General features: G+C 43.7%; 1 pseudogene; it reads left to right on the top strand.

Moving 5' to 3' along the window:
• The first annotated feature begins 585 nt into the window (after window positions 1-585).
• On the top strand, window positions 586-11,757 carry LOC105716340 (tubulin beta chain-like; annotated as a pseudogene).
• The last annotated feature ends 3,441 nt before the right edge of the window (window positions 11,758-15,198 follow it).

Below are 15,198 nucleotides of genomic sequence, written 5' to 3' on the forward strand. Positions count from 1 at the left end.
TTTTTTTTTTTTTTTTGAGGCTGGCTCTCGCTGTGTCACCTAGGCTGGAGTGCAGGAGTGTGATCATGGCTCACTGCACCCCCAACCTCCTAAGTTTGAGCCATCCTCCCACCCCAGACCCCCAAGTAGCTGTGACCGCAGGCATGTGCCACCATGCCCAGCTAATTTTTAATTTTTTTGTAGAGACAGAGTCTTACCATACTGTTCAGGCTCATCTCACATTCCTGGACTCAAGTGATCTTCCCACCTTGGCCTTCCAAAATGCTGGGATGACAGGCATGAGCTATGGGCCTCAATGCTCAGCCAAAATTTTTATTTTTTAAATTGTTATATTAGTTTTTATATTTTTTTCTTGATTATTTGCCTGTAGACCCTATGGATACCTGAACCCACAGATGCAGAGACATGGGAACATGAAGCTGTCACAGAGGTTACCTGAGAAGAGGAGAGAAGACAGTGACAGGAGACAGTTTTCGGCATTGTCTGAAATCTTTTCCACAGGGATATATTCATGTATGACTTCATGGAAATGATAAATAAGTGATGAAAAAGAAGACTGCTCTGTGGAGTACAAAGGAACGGCACATGAACATGACCTGTCAGGTTGAAATGCTGTCCCTGAGGCTCCGTGCATCAGCCACAGTGGCCATCAGAAGCTGGGGACTCAAAGCAGAAGGTCAGAGGCCTGGGCAGATGGGAAATAACCAAGGCAGGCAGGCATCTGGTGGGGAGGTGACATGCAGCACAGGGTTGCCCCAGTCTGCAGGATGTGCGCCTGGGAAGCAAAGCCTTTCTCCAAGGCCACGCCTCACCTCTCCTCCACTTCAAGTGCTGAAATATGCCTCCCTCCTTTCTGCACAAACTGCTTCTGCAAAGAAGCCCAGCAGTATTTTTAAAAGAGAAAAGTGGGAAAGAACCCCAAATACTCAACCTAGCAACCAGACAAACTCTCCACTCATCTGATAACCTCCAAACAGCCGTTTACTGTGCCTGAAGTGGATGGTGTCACAAGGTATGAAGAGAGAAGTAAAAAAACTAGCCATGCAGCTCTGAACCTACACGCACTATGAATCAATGCCACATGAACAAGGAAAGCCTTCATACCCATGAAGTTTAAAGAACCAGTGCCAAGAGGCACCCCCATGAAGCCTGTTCTGTGGGGGCATCAATGAAAACACCCAGCTGCTAACATGGGCTTCACTAGGATCCCTATCTTAGAGAGAAAGGGATGACTGTGAACTTCAGATGATAGTGAACTTCAACTCTGTTTAACAGCTTCATATCATGATTTTTATTTAGGAGGAAGAAAAGTCTCTGGGAGTTCTGGAAAAGTGGAAAAGGGAAAGCCACATTTTGGCAAGATAGCCATTGCATAGCAGCAGCAGAAACCCGGAAGTGCAGGGTGGTTCTGGGCAGGTACCACCTGGCCAGCCTGGAATCCTGCTCAAGGGAGAGCCACAGGAGCACAAGAGGACCTGGCCCAGGGTCCCCTCACGTCTGCATTACTGGGCTCTGATATTACACCGGAAAGTGCCAAGAATATTACTGATGGGCAGTGGGACACTGAGATAGTGGAAGGACAGTGTGTAACCACACCTGGGTCAGGCTCTCCAGTCCTGGTGATGCAGAAGGCAGCCAAGCTCAGAGTCCAGGAAGGTGGCCTTCAGCTGGGTGTGAGGTCAGCCTTCCACTTCTTCCCAGTCCTAGAAGACAATGGAATCCTAAGCCAGGGTGATTTCCCCAGGAAACGAGTAAAATAAACAAGGGAGGGGAGATATGAAATAGCTGAGATTTCTTTCTAAACCCTGCAGGAAGACAAGGAGAGCTAGGACTTTGCTTCCCAAGGCAACAGAGGTCTGCTGGGAGATGCCATTATCACACGATGTGCTGGGGCTTCTGTCCTGGTCAGCAGGCCAGACTCTGCCATCCAACTGGGCCCACCCTGCTGTCCACTGGCAGCCACATTTTTGGCCTGTATGTTCCTTTTAAAAGTATGTCTTGTGATTGTGAGCAGAGGCTTTAAGCAAAAGATGCATTAAAAATTGGAAAACCTATCACTGGATCCCTCTGGAGAAGAGTGTGTTGGTTGGAAATCACTGGTTCTGGATTCTTGAATGAGACTGACTCGGTTCTAACCAGGCTCCACTTACTAGCTGCACAACCTTCAAAAAATGACTTTACCTCACCGACTTAAGTTTTCTCATCTGTAAATTGGGAACAACAGTGCCTCCTTCATAGGATAAGATCACCAATGCACACGTGTCTGGCATACAGCTGGTGCTCAATAACTATTGCTAATTACTAGCGTCTTCCGGTTCTCAGAGAAGTTAGGTCTATATTATGCCAATTCAGCAGCTGTTGAGAACACACTGTCTCCCCAGGACTGTCCCAATCTTTAGGATAAATACAGTTCATGTCTGACAATGGTTATCATGAGGAAAAATCACTAAGAACAAAACGGCTTTACAACTCATACCAGCCTTTCATTTCCACTAATAGGTTTTGTTTCCATCAACATTTAAATTTTTCAAAACTTTAGCCAGGCATAGTGGCATGCACCTGTAGTCCCAGCTACTCTGGAAGCTGAGGCAGGAGGATCGCTTGAGGCCAGGAGTTAGAGTCCAGCCTGGACAACATAGTGACACCCTGTGTCTAAGCAATTTTTTTTATTCAAAACTCTTCCTAGTGTGCTCATGTGTTTCTCTCCAACTCCCACAGGAAGCGCTTACTTCTTACGCATAATCATCACAACCCTGACTAGATTTTTCCGGCAATAACCTGACAAATGGCAGGGTGGGGTGCTCTGGTTCAACCTGGCATCTCTAACACAGGGATAAAGAATCAGGGCATGAAGCCCCAAGTCCTAAGTGTAGGGGTGAGTGGGAGTGGCCACCAGGCTGTCCACCTACCTCCTTCTACCCTACCCAGGAGCTTCCTTGGCTGAGGGAACCCCAGGTTTGCCCCTCTCACTCCTAAGGTACTGCGAGCGCATGTGGCATTCCAGTCAGTCAGAACTCTGTTCCCTTCCCCCAACACTCAGCCACACTGTTAAAGTAGGGGCAGCTTTGGAGGTCCTCCAGTGCACTGAACAACCTCTAAAGCTCCCAAGTGCTCCTGGGGAAAAAACACCTACTATGCTACTAAGGCCAGCCCATTGGCATCTCAGAGAAATACTTTTACGTTACCTTGGTGTGTAGTCTAAAATCACACCTAGGGTCCAACTCAAAGTAACATACAGCAATTTACACTCCACAGTGCACTTTAACTTATATTATCTTTACTGCAATGTTTATACCTCCTTGTGAAGTCACCATCAATTTCCTCAACTTAAAGGAGGAGAAACTGACTCAAAGAGTTTACGTGAGTTGCCCAAAGTCACTTATTTGACTTTGAACTGATGAGGAAGCTCATCAGTTAAAAGCTGAGAGCCCTGAGCAAACTAATGAAGAGCAGAGGCCAGCTTCCAGAACCATGTTTCCCACCTCCAATTTTCAACAGCTTTGCTTTCAGAGTGAGGAGCACTGGCTTTCTCTGACATTTGGGAAAATAATCCCCTCTTATTTCCCCTGCACCTCCATGCTTCCTTTAAACCCTCTTCACTAACCCTGGCCCCAGCTAAAGAAACGTGTGGCTGCTACTTCTACACCAGGAGTGCTGTCCACCTCTTCACCAAGAAAGCTTCTCCACCCATGTCAGCTCCTTCCAGACAAGAGCTTATCAGATGGGTCCGAGCACGCTGGCATCAAATGTTCACCAGGAGCGTGTTTACCAGATTATCCTGGGTAACCCATTCCTTGTTTCAGAATCTTCCCAAGGGCCAGGGTTTGGAGACAGAAAAGTGAATAGAATTAGAGGGTAAGGGGCAGGGTAATCACTTGCATGTGTCCATGTTACACAATCCTAGATTTTTCAAAGGGAAAATTAAAGCACTGCTATCTTTAGTCTCACCATTTCTCCATCTTTCACTTCTCAGTTCCTGTTTCCCAACCAAAGACTTGGCCCCCATTCTCCTACGATGGAATGGAAAGCAGAGAGGAGAAAAACCCAAAACAGGTAAGGGAGAAGAGAGGCAGGAAAGAACCACCCGACTTGCTGAGAAGCCACACAAAGCCATTCTGTGTGCAGCAGAGACTTTTCTAAAAAAGGAGTACAAAGATGCAAACAGGATCACGTGACTTTTAGAACCTGCAATCCCAGCAACATCACTAAAGAGCATGCGGACCCCAGTTCATAATCAGCAGGCACAATGAGCATGGACCTACACACTCCAAAATGCTGAATCCTAGAAACAAAGACCGCATTTAATGCTGCTCTGTGTTTAGTTTGAGAAGTGAAGGGAAGAAGACAGAGAAATAAAGATATAAGGAATAAACCACAAAAGTGAAGCTTGTCTGTTTCTCAACCAGAATGTTGTCGGTATGGCTCCAATGACTGGAGGAGCACTGGGGTCCTTGGTCTTGCGCCAATAAGATCAACAACGCGGACACACGTGGAATGGTTTTTAAGGAGCAAAAAGTTTAATAGGCAAGATAAGAGGAAGGAAGAAGAAAACAGCTCCCCTGTACAGAGGCAGAGGGAGGGGGATTCAAAGAGAAACCCCCTGTGAGGCAGAGAAGTGGTTGCTTATATTGGGATACTGGAGGAGACTGTGTCTGGTTTGCATAGGACTGAGGGGATTGGTTTGAACATACGTCATTTAGGTAGCACATGAAAAACTTGGTCCTCCCACGTTAGCCCTTTAACATACAAATGTGAGTCACCATGTTCTGAATACTTGGTGTTATCTGGAGATGGCCATGACACTTGGTACACTCAGGTGACAAGGAGATGGTGGCAATCACCATATTGAGTGAGCCCAGTTTCAAATGGCCAGCATTTGCACATCAAAACTTGCCGGCCTGGCCCTTCAAGCCATCTTTTTTGTTATCAAAGAGATGCTTCAGAGGTTGTTTCTTATTATAGGAAAATTTCCACCGAGGATCTTTACTCTTATTATCTGCTTAAAATAATTTAATAGCTCCTGTATCATTTCCCCTCTCAAGAGAAGTGAACCTAACTGCTGTCACGGGGTGTTTGATGATGATTCTTTCTGGCTCCTTCCTGTTGAAAAGGGGTGTCATGTGGGGGAACAGCAGTTGAACCTTCTCCTGAGGTTAGTCTAAGGGTTCTCGGAGGAATGGCATGTCCATGTGTGGCTCTGCTCGCAGCATCACTTGGTGTTTGATTGCTTCTAGGTGAAAAAACAAATTTTATAAAAAGGTTTAAAATATAGGGTTAGAATAGGAGCATTAAGATTATCACCGTTTGTAGGGGTCTTATAGACCATAACCGAGTTTGATACCTGTTACACCAATGGACTGCAATACCGACTTATCTTCACTAGATGTCGCTGTACATTACCAGAAAAGTTAATATAAAAATTAACTTTTTCCAGAGACAAGCATACATTCCCCCCTTGACTTGCCATTAGAGAGTAACTTTAGACTTAGGCCATTTTTATAACTTGCAATATTATTGGCAGAAGTACGCTATTGGGTGGCTAAAATAACTTTAGCATAATTTTGACAAGTACTTGTCTTTAATTATTAAATTTTTTCATGACTTTCACAGACCCTCTTACAACAAACTTTCTGACTTGTCCTAAACATTCCTCCTTTAAACCACCAGTCATTTCCTTTTAGGAAAAGTATTTCATGCAAAATCCTTTTTTATATAAAATGTATTTCTTTATAAGCTTCTTTTTATAGCTTAGAGTGCATTATATTACCAACCTTTAGTAAAAAATCCCATTAAACTTAATGATAGTAAAACTTTTATGCTTACTTCTCATCCATAACTATCACTCCTGCTGTAAGGAAAACAACTTTAACTAAATTTTTCCTGCAATAATTAATCCTGTTATAAGGATGATAGTTAGGCAAACTATTACAGCAATTAGAATTTTACAACCAGAATTCCACATTGTGGGTGCCACAGTATTTAGTTCTATTGCAAATAGTACCGTGACTATCACAATTTCCACAAGAGTGGCATAGTAAAAAATGTGTAGAACTTTGCTTGCCAAGATATACCATTTCCCTTTAGGGATTTACCAAGCTACAAATGCAATACCATGTACAATTAAAGTTTCCCTGAAAATACACTTTAAAAAGAAATTCTATTATTTGGTGGCAAGTTTTGAGAGAAAAGGGCAGAAATGACAAAAATTATTTCTTGAGGTAAAGGTGGAACTGGGTAAGATGAGTAGCCCTCATTTATCTGTTTTGATTTTTAGCTTAAGATCTTATATTTCTACACATTGATATTCAGTTGTTGTTCCTCTGGGTTGTCAGGGGTTGCTCCCTCAGCTCTTCAGGCTTTGACTCGAGTGTGATGTATCCAGGAATTGATTCCTATAACTTTCACTGCTGAGAGGGTTGAATGAAGAACAGTGAGGCCCTTCCCAGCTTGACTTTGGGAAAGAGAGAGAAGAGTTTTTACTAATACTAAATTTCCTGGGTTAAATAAAGGTGGTTTTATTTTTGAGGGTTGGTGTTTTGCTAATTGTACTTCTTGTCGGAAGTGAGCTAGAGAGGTTACATGCTTAATTTAGAGGATATCTGCCTGAAAACAATGTCTGAGCACATTGACAAGTTTTATCCTTTCCCAGGTGAAAATGTTGGTGAAAGATTTTACTGGTGAAACCTTTATTGGCTGCAGGCTGGTAAATATGGTTTGCCATCCTGACTGTAGCCATCCTGAGGGCTGAAACGTACGACCATGAGAAGTGGCCTATTCTATTTTTGCAGGGAAATACTGAGGTTTGATTTCTTTTATGGAGCCTTTTTAGATTAGAAGGGGCTTGAAATGTGTTAATGCCTTGACGCTTTCATATCTTTGACTTAGCTGCCTGATTAGCTATTTCCTTCAGCTATCTTATTGTTACTACTTTTGATGTTCCTTACAACGCATCCCGGCTCTTTGTGGAAGAAAAATTGTGGATAATAATCTGCTAATTTCCAGGTGATATTTTATAGGAGATTCATTCGTGGTAAGAAATGCCTCTTCTTTTAAATGGCAGCATGAATGTGGAAAACCGGGAAAGCATACTTGGAGTCTGTATTTATGTTAGCAACCTTTCCCTTTCTTAAGTCCTCTTGTGAAAGCTATTAGCTCAGCTAATTGAGCGCTTGTGTTTGGCAGAGTGACTACTGCTTATCCTGCCTTATGTATTTCTTGCTTTACCAGCTGTTTGCTAGCTAAGAGGACAGTGATCTTGCCACATTATGTGGGCTGTAAACATCTGAATTATTTCCTAGGGTTAACTTGGAGGCTTTTTTGACTAGTAGAGCTGTAATGACGATGGCTTGGAAGCATGTGTAAATAGATCCTCCTAACTAAAACTAAGTGGAGAAAAATATTGAATTAGTTTTTCCTGAGATGCCCCTTATGATTGTGCTATGGGAAGAGGGGAGGCTTGGATTATAGAGGAGAAATGAGAGCAACTGGCTCTAGTGTTTAGAAGGAGGTTTTCTTTTCTTCCTTTAATTTTGAGAATCATATGGGGGCTCCTTGCTATAATGGCAGTTTGAGCCACTGGAGACAAGTTTGATGCCTCAGGACCCATCAGTCCTGCTGGACCATCTGTGAGACTAGTCCTAACCCATGGACCACCTCTGAACCCATGGACCACCTCTGGAGACAGTCCCATTTCCAGTGTTTTTTTGCCATAGCCTGGACAAGGTCAAAGTTTCTTCACCTTTTTGCCTGATCATTCTTTCTTAAAATGCCCTGGCCTGCCACACCAATAGGAACTAATGGATGCAACCTGGGGATTCTGGACTTTATAAGCCTGCAAAGCTGCTGCTAGAGCCTCTGTCCTTCTCCTGTGCTTGCTTTCCTTTGAGCCTCCTCCTGGTCTCTATTATAAAAGACCAAAGTGGCCACCTTTGAGGTGGTCTCTAGGATGCTCTCTGGTCCCATAGATCGCTTTTATAGTTTCCTTCTAATATCAGGAGCAGCTCGTGTAATACAATTGTCCTTCAGGATAACCTGCTTCTCAACTGAATTAGGGGATAAGGAGATGTACTTCATTAGCACCTCTCTTAACCTTTCCAGAAAGGCTACAGGATTCTTATCTGGCTTTTAGTTCATCATAGAGAGTTTAGAGTACTTGAGAGGTTTGGCCCTGGTTTTCCATAGGCCTTCTAAAAAGGTATATTTAAAGGTGCTTTCTTTCCATTTATTTCCTGAGCTAATGAGTTTCCAGTTAGGGTTGTTTACCAGAACTGCTTCCCTCCCTATTGGGAATGGTGGTTTTTTTTTTGCTATTTCTTCACTTCCTCAACTGCTTTATTGCCTTTTGGTGTATTATAGGAGATACATTGCCCATCTCCAAAATTATCTGCTGCTTGCAGAACTATTAGCTTTTTTAGCTGAGGTGAGGGTGTGATTTAGGAGCAGCATAACATTCCTCCATGTGAGGTTAAACACCTGAGTTAAACTTTGGAAAGTTTCTATATACCTATTAGTTTTTAGAAAATTAGCCTAAGTTTTCCTTTATTTGCCCAAGGTTATGAAAAGAGAAGGGAACTTGAGGGGGCCTTAACTAAGGAGGATCCTCAGAGGCTTCCCCTGAAAGTTGCTTTTTTTAATTTTGAGAAACTATTTTTCTGCACCTGCCTGATACAATCACTGAAAGAGCTGAGTTGATCTTACAATGCTTGCAAAGGTTTGGTAAAAATGTCATTCCCTTGTGTAAAAGAAAATGAGTTGCTTTTTTAAGGTTTTGAGGTTAAGGAAATTCCAGTGTTTCAGAGTGCACTACAGAGGGGTGCAAGCTGGAGATAATTTATTATCCATTTAGCAAAAGAAATGAGAATAAAGGCATCCTCTTAGCCTTCTTCCTTTCTGTATGATCCAGAGTGGAGAAGATGACAGGGAGTGTCTTCTCAATGTCTCCCCTTGCTGGCTTCTGGATCCTGGTACCATGTTAAATTGCATCGCATGGTTGTAGGGGAACATCCTCTCTTCCCATATCTGGATGCCTTTTCTTTATCCTGCCCAATTGCCCTGGCCAGGACTTCCAATACTATGTTAAATAGAAGGAATGTTTTTATATATTTGCAAATGTTGAGATAAATGTCAAAATCTTCAGCCTTGTACTATGTCTATGCAAAGTTTTTTATGTGTTTATTTTGTTCATTAAAAGCCTGTGGCCTCTTTTAATATGTGGTTTGGAGGACTTAACTCTTATTTGTGGATTGTATGTTTTTTCAAATTTTTGCCAGAAGTTCTGCTGTTAATGTTTAAGCAGATTATTTGGGACATGGAAATATTATAAACTAATAGAAAAATGTACAGAGTAAGGTCATATAAAATACTCTATTTTTTGAGACAATCTTGTACTGTCACCCAGGCTGGAGTGCAGTGGTGCATTCTCAGCTCACTGCAATCTCTGCCCCCTGCCTTCAAGAGATTATTCTGCCTCAGCCTCCCAAGTAGCTGGGATTGAAGGCAAGCACTGCCACACCTGGTAATGAGACCATGCCCAGCCTAAAAATCTTCTTAAAATCATAAAATGGAGATGCTTGGAATGTTAGGGTAACAAATCTGATTTTCCATCTTCCAATGACTTACAAGTTTAGTGTCAATACTGAGTGTTTAAGACCATTTATTGCATTGAATGAAAACACATCTCATTTTAATTAGCTGTTTGCCCACTTTGATTTTACCTTTAAGGACTCAGCTTCCTCATCTGTAAATTGAAAGTCTTATATAAGATTTCTAAGTCCAAGAGGAAAGAAGGGTGTGTTTTGAAAAATTATTTAAAGTTTGAGAAAACCCACGTTCTCAGTCAATCATGTAACCGCTTTATCTTTACTAGCTATAGGCCAGGTCACTGGTTCTCAAAGTTGGCTAAACACTGAAATCACTGGGGGAGTCTTAAGCCAGAATCCAGGAGATCTGGACATTAAGGTGTTTTAACTGGCCTTGAGTGTGGCCCATGGATTGGGAGTTTAAGGAGATCCCCAGGTGATTCGAATACATAGCAAAATTTGAGAACCACAAGTCTAGGTCATGTATTAGAATCATCTAGGTTGCTTCTTAAGGGTACAGCTGCTTTCTCCCTCTCAGAACCTTCCTGCCACTGCATTTACACCTCGCTGCTCCAGCCTCTGGGGTGCATTCCAGCCTGCAACCAGCAGAGAAAAAAGTTACATATTTTCTTGCACTATACATAGGTTGAGGCAAGCAAAAAAATTGAATTTTAACCGTGAGGGAAATCGTGCACATCAAGGCCGGTCACCGTGGCAACCAGATCAGTGCCAAGTTGTGGGAATAATTAGTGATGAATGTGGCATCAAACCCACTGGCACCTACCATGGGGGCAGCTACCTGCAGTGGGACCACAGTTTCCAAATTCTATCCTCATGTGGTGTGGAGGGAGGCAGAGAGCTGTTACTGCCTGCAGACTTCCAGCTGACCCACTCCTTGGGTGGTGGGGCGAGGCTCTGGGGTACTCTCCTCAGTAAGATGAAAGCGGAGTACCCTGATCGCATCATGAATGCCTTCAGTGTGGTGCCTTCACCCAACGTGTCCAACACCGTGGTTGAGCCCTACAATGCCACCCTCTCCATCCTTCAGTTGGTAGAGAACACTGAGGAGACCTTTTGTACCAACTATAAGGCTCCCTGTGACATCTGCTTCCACACTCTGAAGCTGATCACATTTCCGGGTATTACAAAGAAGCCGCATGTGGCAAATATGTTCCTTGTGCCATCCTGGTCATCTAGAACCTGGGACCATGGACTGTGTTTGCTCAGGTCCTTTTTGCCACATCTTTAGTAGAGCAGGCAACTTTGTTTTTGGTCATTGTGGAGCAGGCAACGGCTGGCCAAATGGCAGTACACAGAAGGGGCTGGGGTGGTTGATGCTGTCCTCATGCGGTATGGAAGGAGGCAGAGTTGTGACTGCCTGCAGGCTTCCAACTGACCCACTCACTGGGTGGGAGCACAGGCTCTGGAACGGGTACTTTTTTCCTCAGTAAGATTAAAGAGTACCCCGATCGCATCACCAACACCTTCAGTGTGGTGCCTTCACCCAAAGCATCTGACACGATGGTTGAGCCCTACAATGCCACCTTCTCCATCCTTCAGTTGGTAGAGAACGCCGATGAGACCTTTTGTATCAACAGTGAGGCTCTCTACATCTGCCTCCACACTCTGAAGCTGACCACAGCAACCTATGGGCATCTGCACCTTCTGGTCTCAGCCACCATGGCAGTAAACATGGTCCCCTTCCCACATCTCCATTTCTTTATGCCTGGGTTTGCTCCTCTCACCAGCAGCAGAAGCCAGAAGTATCGAGCTCTCATAGTGCCACAGCTCACCCAGCATATCTTCCATGTAAAAAACATGATGATCGATTGTGACCCCCACCATGGCCAATACCTCACTGTCGGATGTCCATAGAGGTCAGTGAACAAATGGTTAGCTATGCATAACAAGAACAGCAGCTACTTTGTGGAATGGATTCCACACAACATAAATACAGTATTTTGTAACACCCTACCTTGTGGCCTTAAGGTGGCTGTCACCTTCATCAGCAACAGAGTGGCCATCCGGGAGCTCTTCAAGGGCATCTTGGAGCAGTTCACTGCCATGTTTCAGACAGAAGACATGTCTGCACTGCTACATAAGCGAGAGCATGGACGAGATGGAGTTCACTGAGGCTGAGAGCAACATGAATGACCTCATTTCTAAGTATCAGCAGTAGTAGCAGGATGCACCACAGAAGAAGAGGTCTAAGGCACAGCCCCCATCGCCTCAGGATTCTCAGTTCCCTTAGCTGTCTTGCTCAACTGCCCCTTTCCTGGCCCTCAAGATTTGTGTTTGCTGCCTGTATCTTGTTTGTTTTCTTCTTCTGGGGGCTAGAACAGTGCCTGGCACATAGCAGGCACTCGATAAATGCTTGTTTGTTGGATGTTTCTTCTCTTTCTGGTCTGGGAAGCCTAGATTTCTGCCTTCTGGTGCCCATTCTTTCCATCTGTCCAGTTAGTATTTCCCCCTTAAAAATCTCCAAGAAGCTGGGTCTCATCCAGATCCCACTTAGAACCAACCAGGTGCCAAAAATTAGAAGATGGCCACCATCCTAAGCCCAAAGTAGAAAAGGGTATAAGGTAGTGGGTAAAACCACTATAAGGAAGGTGATAGGATTTTCCGTTCTAAAAGTTTTAGAGGGAAATCCACCCCACTCTCTCAGGCGGAACTTTTCCCTTTCCAGCTCTACCTCCCTCACTCATTGAACTCCTTTCCCTGGATCTGAGAAAGGTATCAAGGGGGTGAAGAGCAGCTCTTCCCCAAGCCTCCAGAAATGTCCTAATCCCCACCTTTTCTTAGCCTGAAAAGGAATTAACATCCCTGATTATGTAGAATGGTGTATACTGCCACCTCAGTGTTTGAGTCAATCTCCAGAGGAGAACGGAACCCTCCTCCATTGTCATTGCAACATCTCATATCTTCCTTTTGCTGTTGGTTTCCCCCCACTACACTTCGTTGTTCTATCCTACATTTGAGATTGCTATTTTGTGTTAAACTTGCTTTTTTTATATTGAAAAGATGAATTGTCCCAAGAGACAAAAACAAATGGGAATTGAGAAAAAAAGGCACAGCTATCATTCTCTGAGATTCAGATTCAATGGGTATGGAATGGAGTCCCCAGATCTACCTTTTAAACAAGTTCCTCTAACTCTTGGGGCAGGGGATCTCAGAACTACACTTTGAGAAGCATTGTTTGGATGCCTATCTTTGGTCATTTATTTAAGCTGGTTTCACTTACTTGCACCATAAGGAACAGCTTATCTAGATTGGAGTCTAGCATTGGGAAATTGGGAGAGGGTGAAGTGCATAAGGAGCCAAGAGGCCCTTCCTTGCCAATATTATGGATTGAGGTTTGCTTGAGAAATCAGGACACTACTATTAAGCCAACAGGCTTAGAGAGAGAGAATCCTTCCAAACACATAAAATCCCCTGTAAAAGAGACCCTCAGGTCTGAACTATTTAGACATGACCAGACTGTCTAGGGCTTAGACCAGATTGTCTAGGGCCCTAGTTTTTTGTTTCTTCATAATCCTAGGTTCTTACATTTGAACATAAGTAAGGTGCTTAGTAACATCCTGCTGTAAAGTCTCTAGCACAGTGTCCTTGACTCCTATCAGGATACTCAGTGGGTTATGCCCTCCTGCTGGTCTGGTCCAGTAGTACCACCCAGTGCCCTTCTGTGTCATCCAGGGCACTCATTCCATCCAGGCTCTCTAAGTAATGGTAGAGGAGGCCAAAGGTCTGTGGTTGGGTGTAGCAGACACTGCTGTTGCCCTGCCCTGGGCTCCTTCAGCTCCTTCCAGGTCAGGGCATGCTGGCCTGACTCCCATTCACCAGCACCTGCTTCTCAACCTGAGGACTTCCCCTATCATCCAACAGTTAATTAACATGTACAGTAGGAGCCCTCAATTAGTGACTAATGGGAGTTGGCATTGGCTCCCTTGTTTCTTGGGTGGGATAAATCTGAGGCTTGTTTCCTACCGTAGCTCCTAGAATTCCTCAACAGGACTTAGCTCCAGAAGCTACAATGGTGAGTAAGGTAGCCTTTGTCAGCTGCTCCCTTTGTCTCACTCCAGTTTCCTGGGATCACATCGACAATAAACTGTGCGCACTCAGACCCTAGTCTGAGTTCCTTCACAAAAAGATGCTAAGACAAAGACATTGGGATTGCCAGCTTCTTGTAACTAATCACCAATGTTTATATCTCAGCTACTTCTGCTTATTTAAATGTGATGCTCTTGGATTAGAAGTACGCATCTTTCATTACAGAGAAGGTTCTGGTGCTCAGATATCTGCACTAAACATCTTTGTCAATAATACTCAAAGGGGTTCCTGACCTTTAGACTTCATAAGGAGAATGGTTGTTACAAATTGCAAATAATGTATAATACACATAATCAGTTTTGTAACAAGTGGGCATGGATAAAATTAAAGTGGCTAGTAGGTGATTAAGCTCAGTTTACAAACATTATTTCAAGCTACAGATGCGTGGCACGAACTTTGTATTGTCAAGTGCTGCAGCCCTTATTGGACTTCTTTCTCCATTCTGGTCTGCATTATTTGATCTTCCTCTGGGCCCATGCTGTTCCATACCCCATACAGTTCTGTATTAGAACACTTCTATTGCAGTAAACAGGTATAAGGTAAACTTTGCCTATCCAAGTGATTACAAACACAAATATGTATTTAACACTCAGCTGTTTTTATGATTCTAGTCATATATAATTTGGTAACCACACACCCCTCTGGTTTGGAGCACAACCATTTCCCTTCAATACACATTGTGAAAAGAGTGGTAAGCCCCCAGTAACATAGCTCTCCTTTTTGGATAAAAAGGCAGCTTCCCGACTATGATTTAGAAGTCTTAAGTGTTGTGCAGGACATTAGTGAACATTTGGTGGTTGAAAAACCGGGAACATATGCTGGGGTCTTTGGAGGTATTTCCTCTTATCTCACAACTAATTGAAAGGTAAACAACAGGAATAGCTCAGTCTAGATCAAGCTATAAGCTTTATTGGTGGTGGTGGGCTGAAAAATGTAACTTGGCTCTAAACCATGATCAAATTTCCAAACATCCTCCCCTCCTACAACACTGCAAGTCTAATCTTATGCCCTTAAAGGGGAGATCTGGCCTTTAGAGCAGAAGCAGCATATGCCCAGGATCACTGGGTGAGATATATGGCCAGAGCATAGGAGGGGCCCTGACTCAGCTGACTAATTCTACCCATGGTCAAGGCCGTCATAAGATGTGGATGCTGGATGTGAAGAAGTGAGGAAAAGCCTTGCTGTGTAAGAGCACTGACACATCTCTCTATCCACTAGGGAAGCATGGCACTGTGAATGTCAGATTCTGATCTACCGCATTAACCATTTCTCTCCTAGGGAGAAGTAAGGTTGCTGAAGTGTGGTAGTTATTCCTGAGCCCTCCTGTTCCCACATGGAGGGGGAAAGGAGGTCCCTTCTGTGGACCATGTCTGTAGTGCTTCTGTGCCCATCACCACTTGGACACAAGTTCTCTAGTTGGATGGACTCACTAAATCTCATTCAAATCTTACCATTTATCTGCTATGCCATGTCCCTAGTTCAAACCCACCATAATGCTGGAATTACCACTAGA

The sequence above is a fragment of the Aotus nancymaae genome, unplaced genomic scaffold (genome assembly GCF_030222135.1).
Source record: "Aotus nancymaae isolate 86718 unplaced genomic scaffold, 86718_ANA_hifiasm-v0.15.2.pri h1tg000036l, whole genome shotgun sequence".
Classification (NCBI taxonomy): domain Eukaryota; kingdom Metazoa; phylum Chordata; class Mammalia; order Primates; family Aotidae; genus Aotus; species Aotus nancymaae.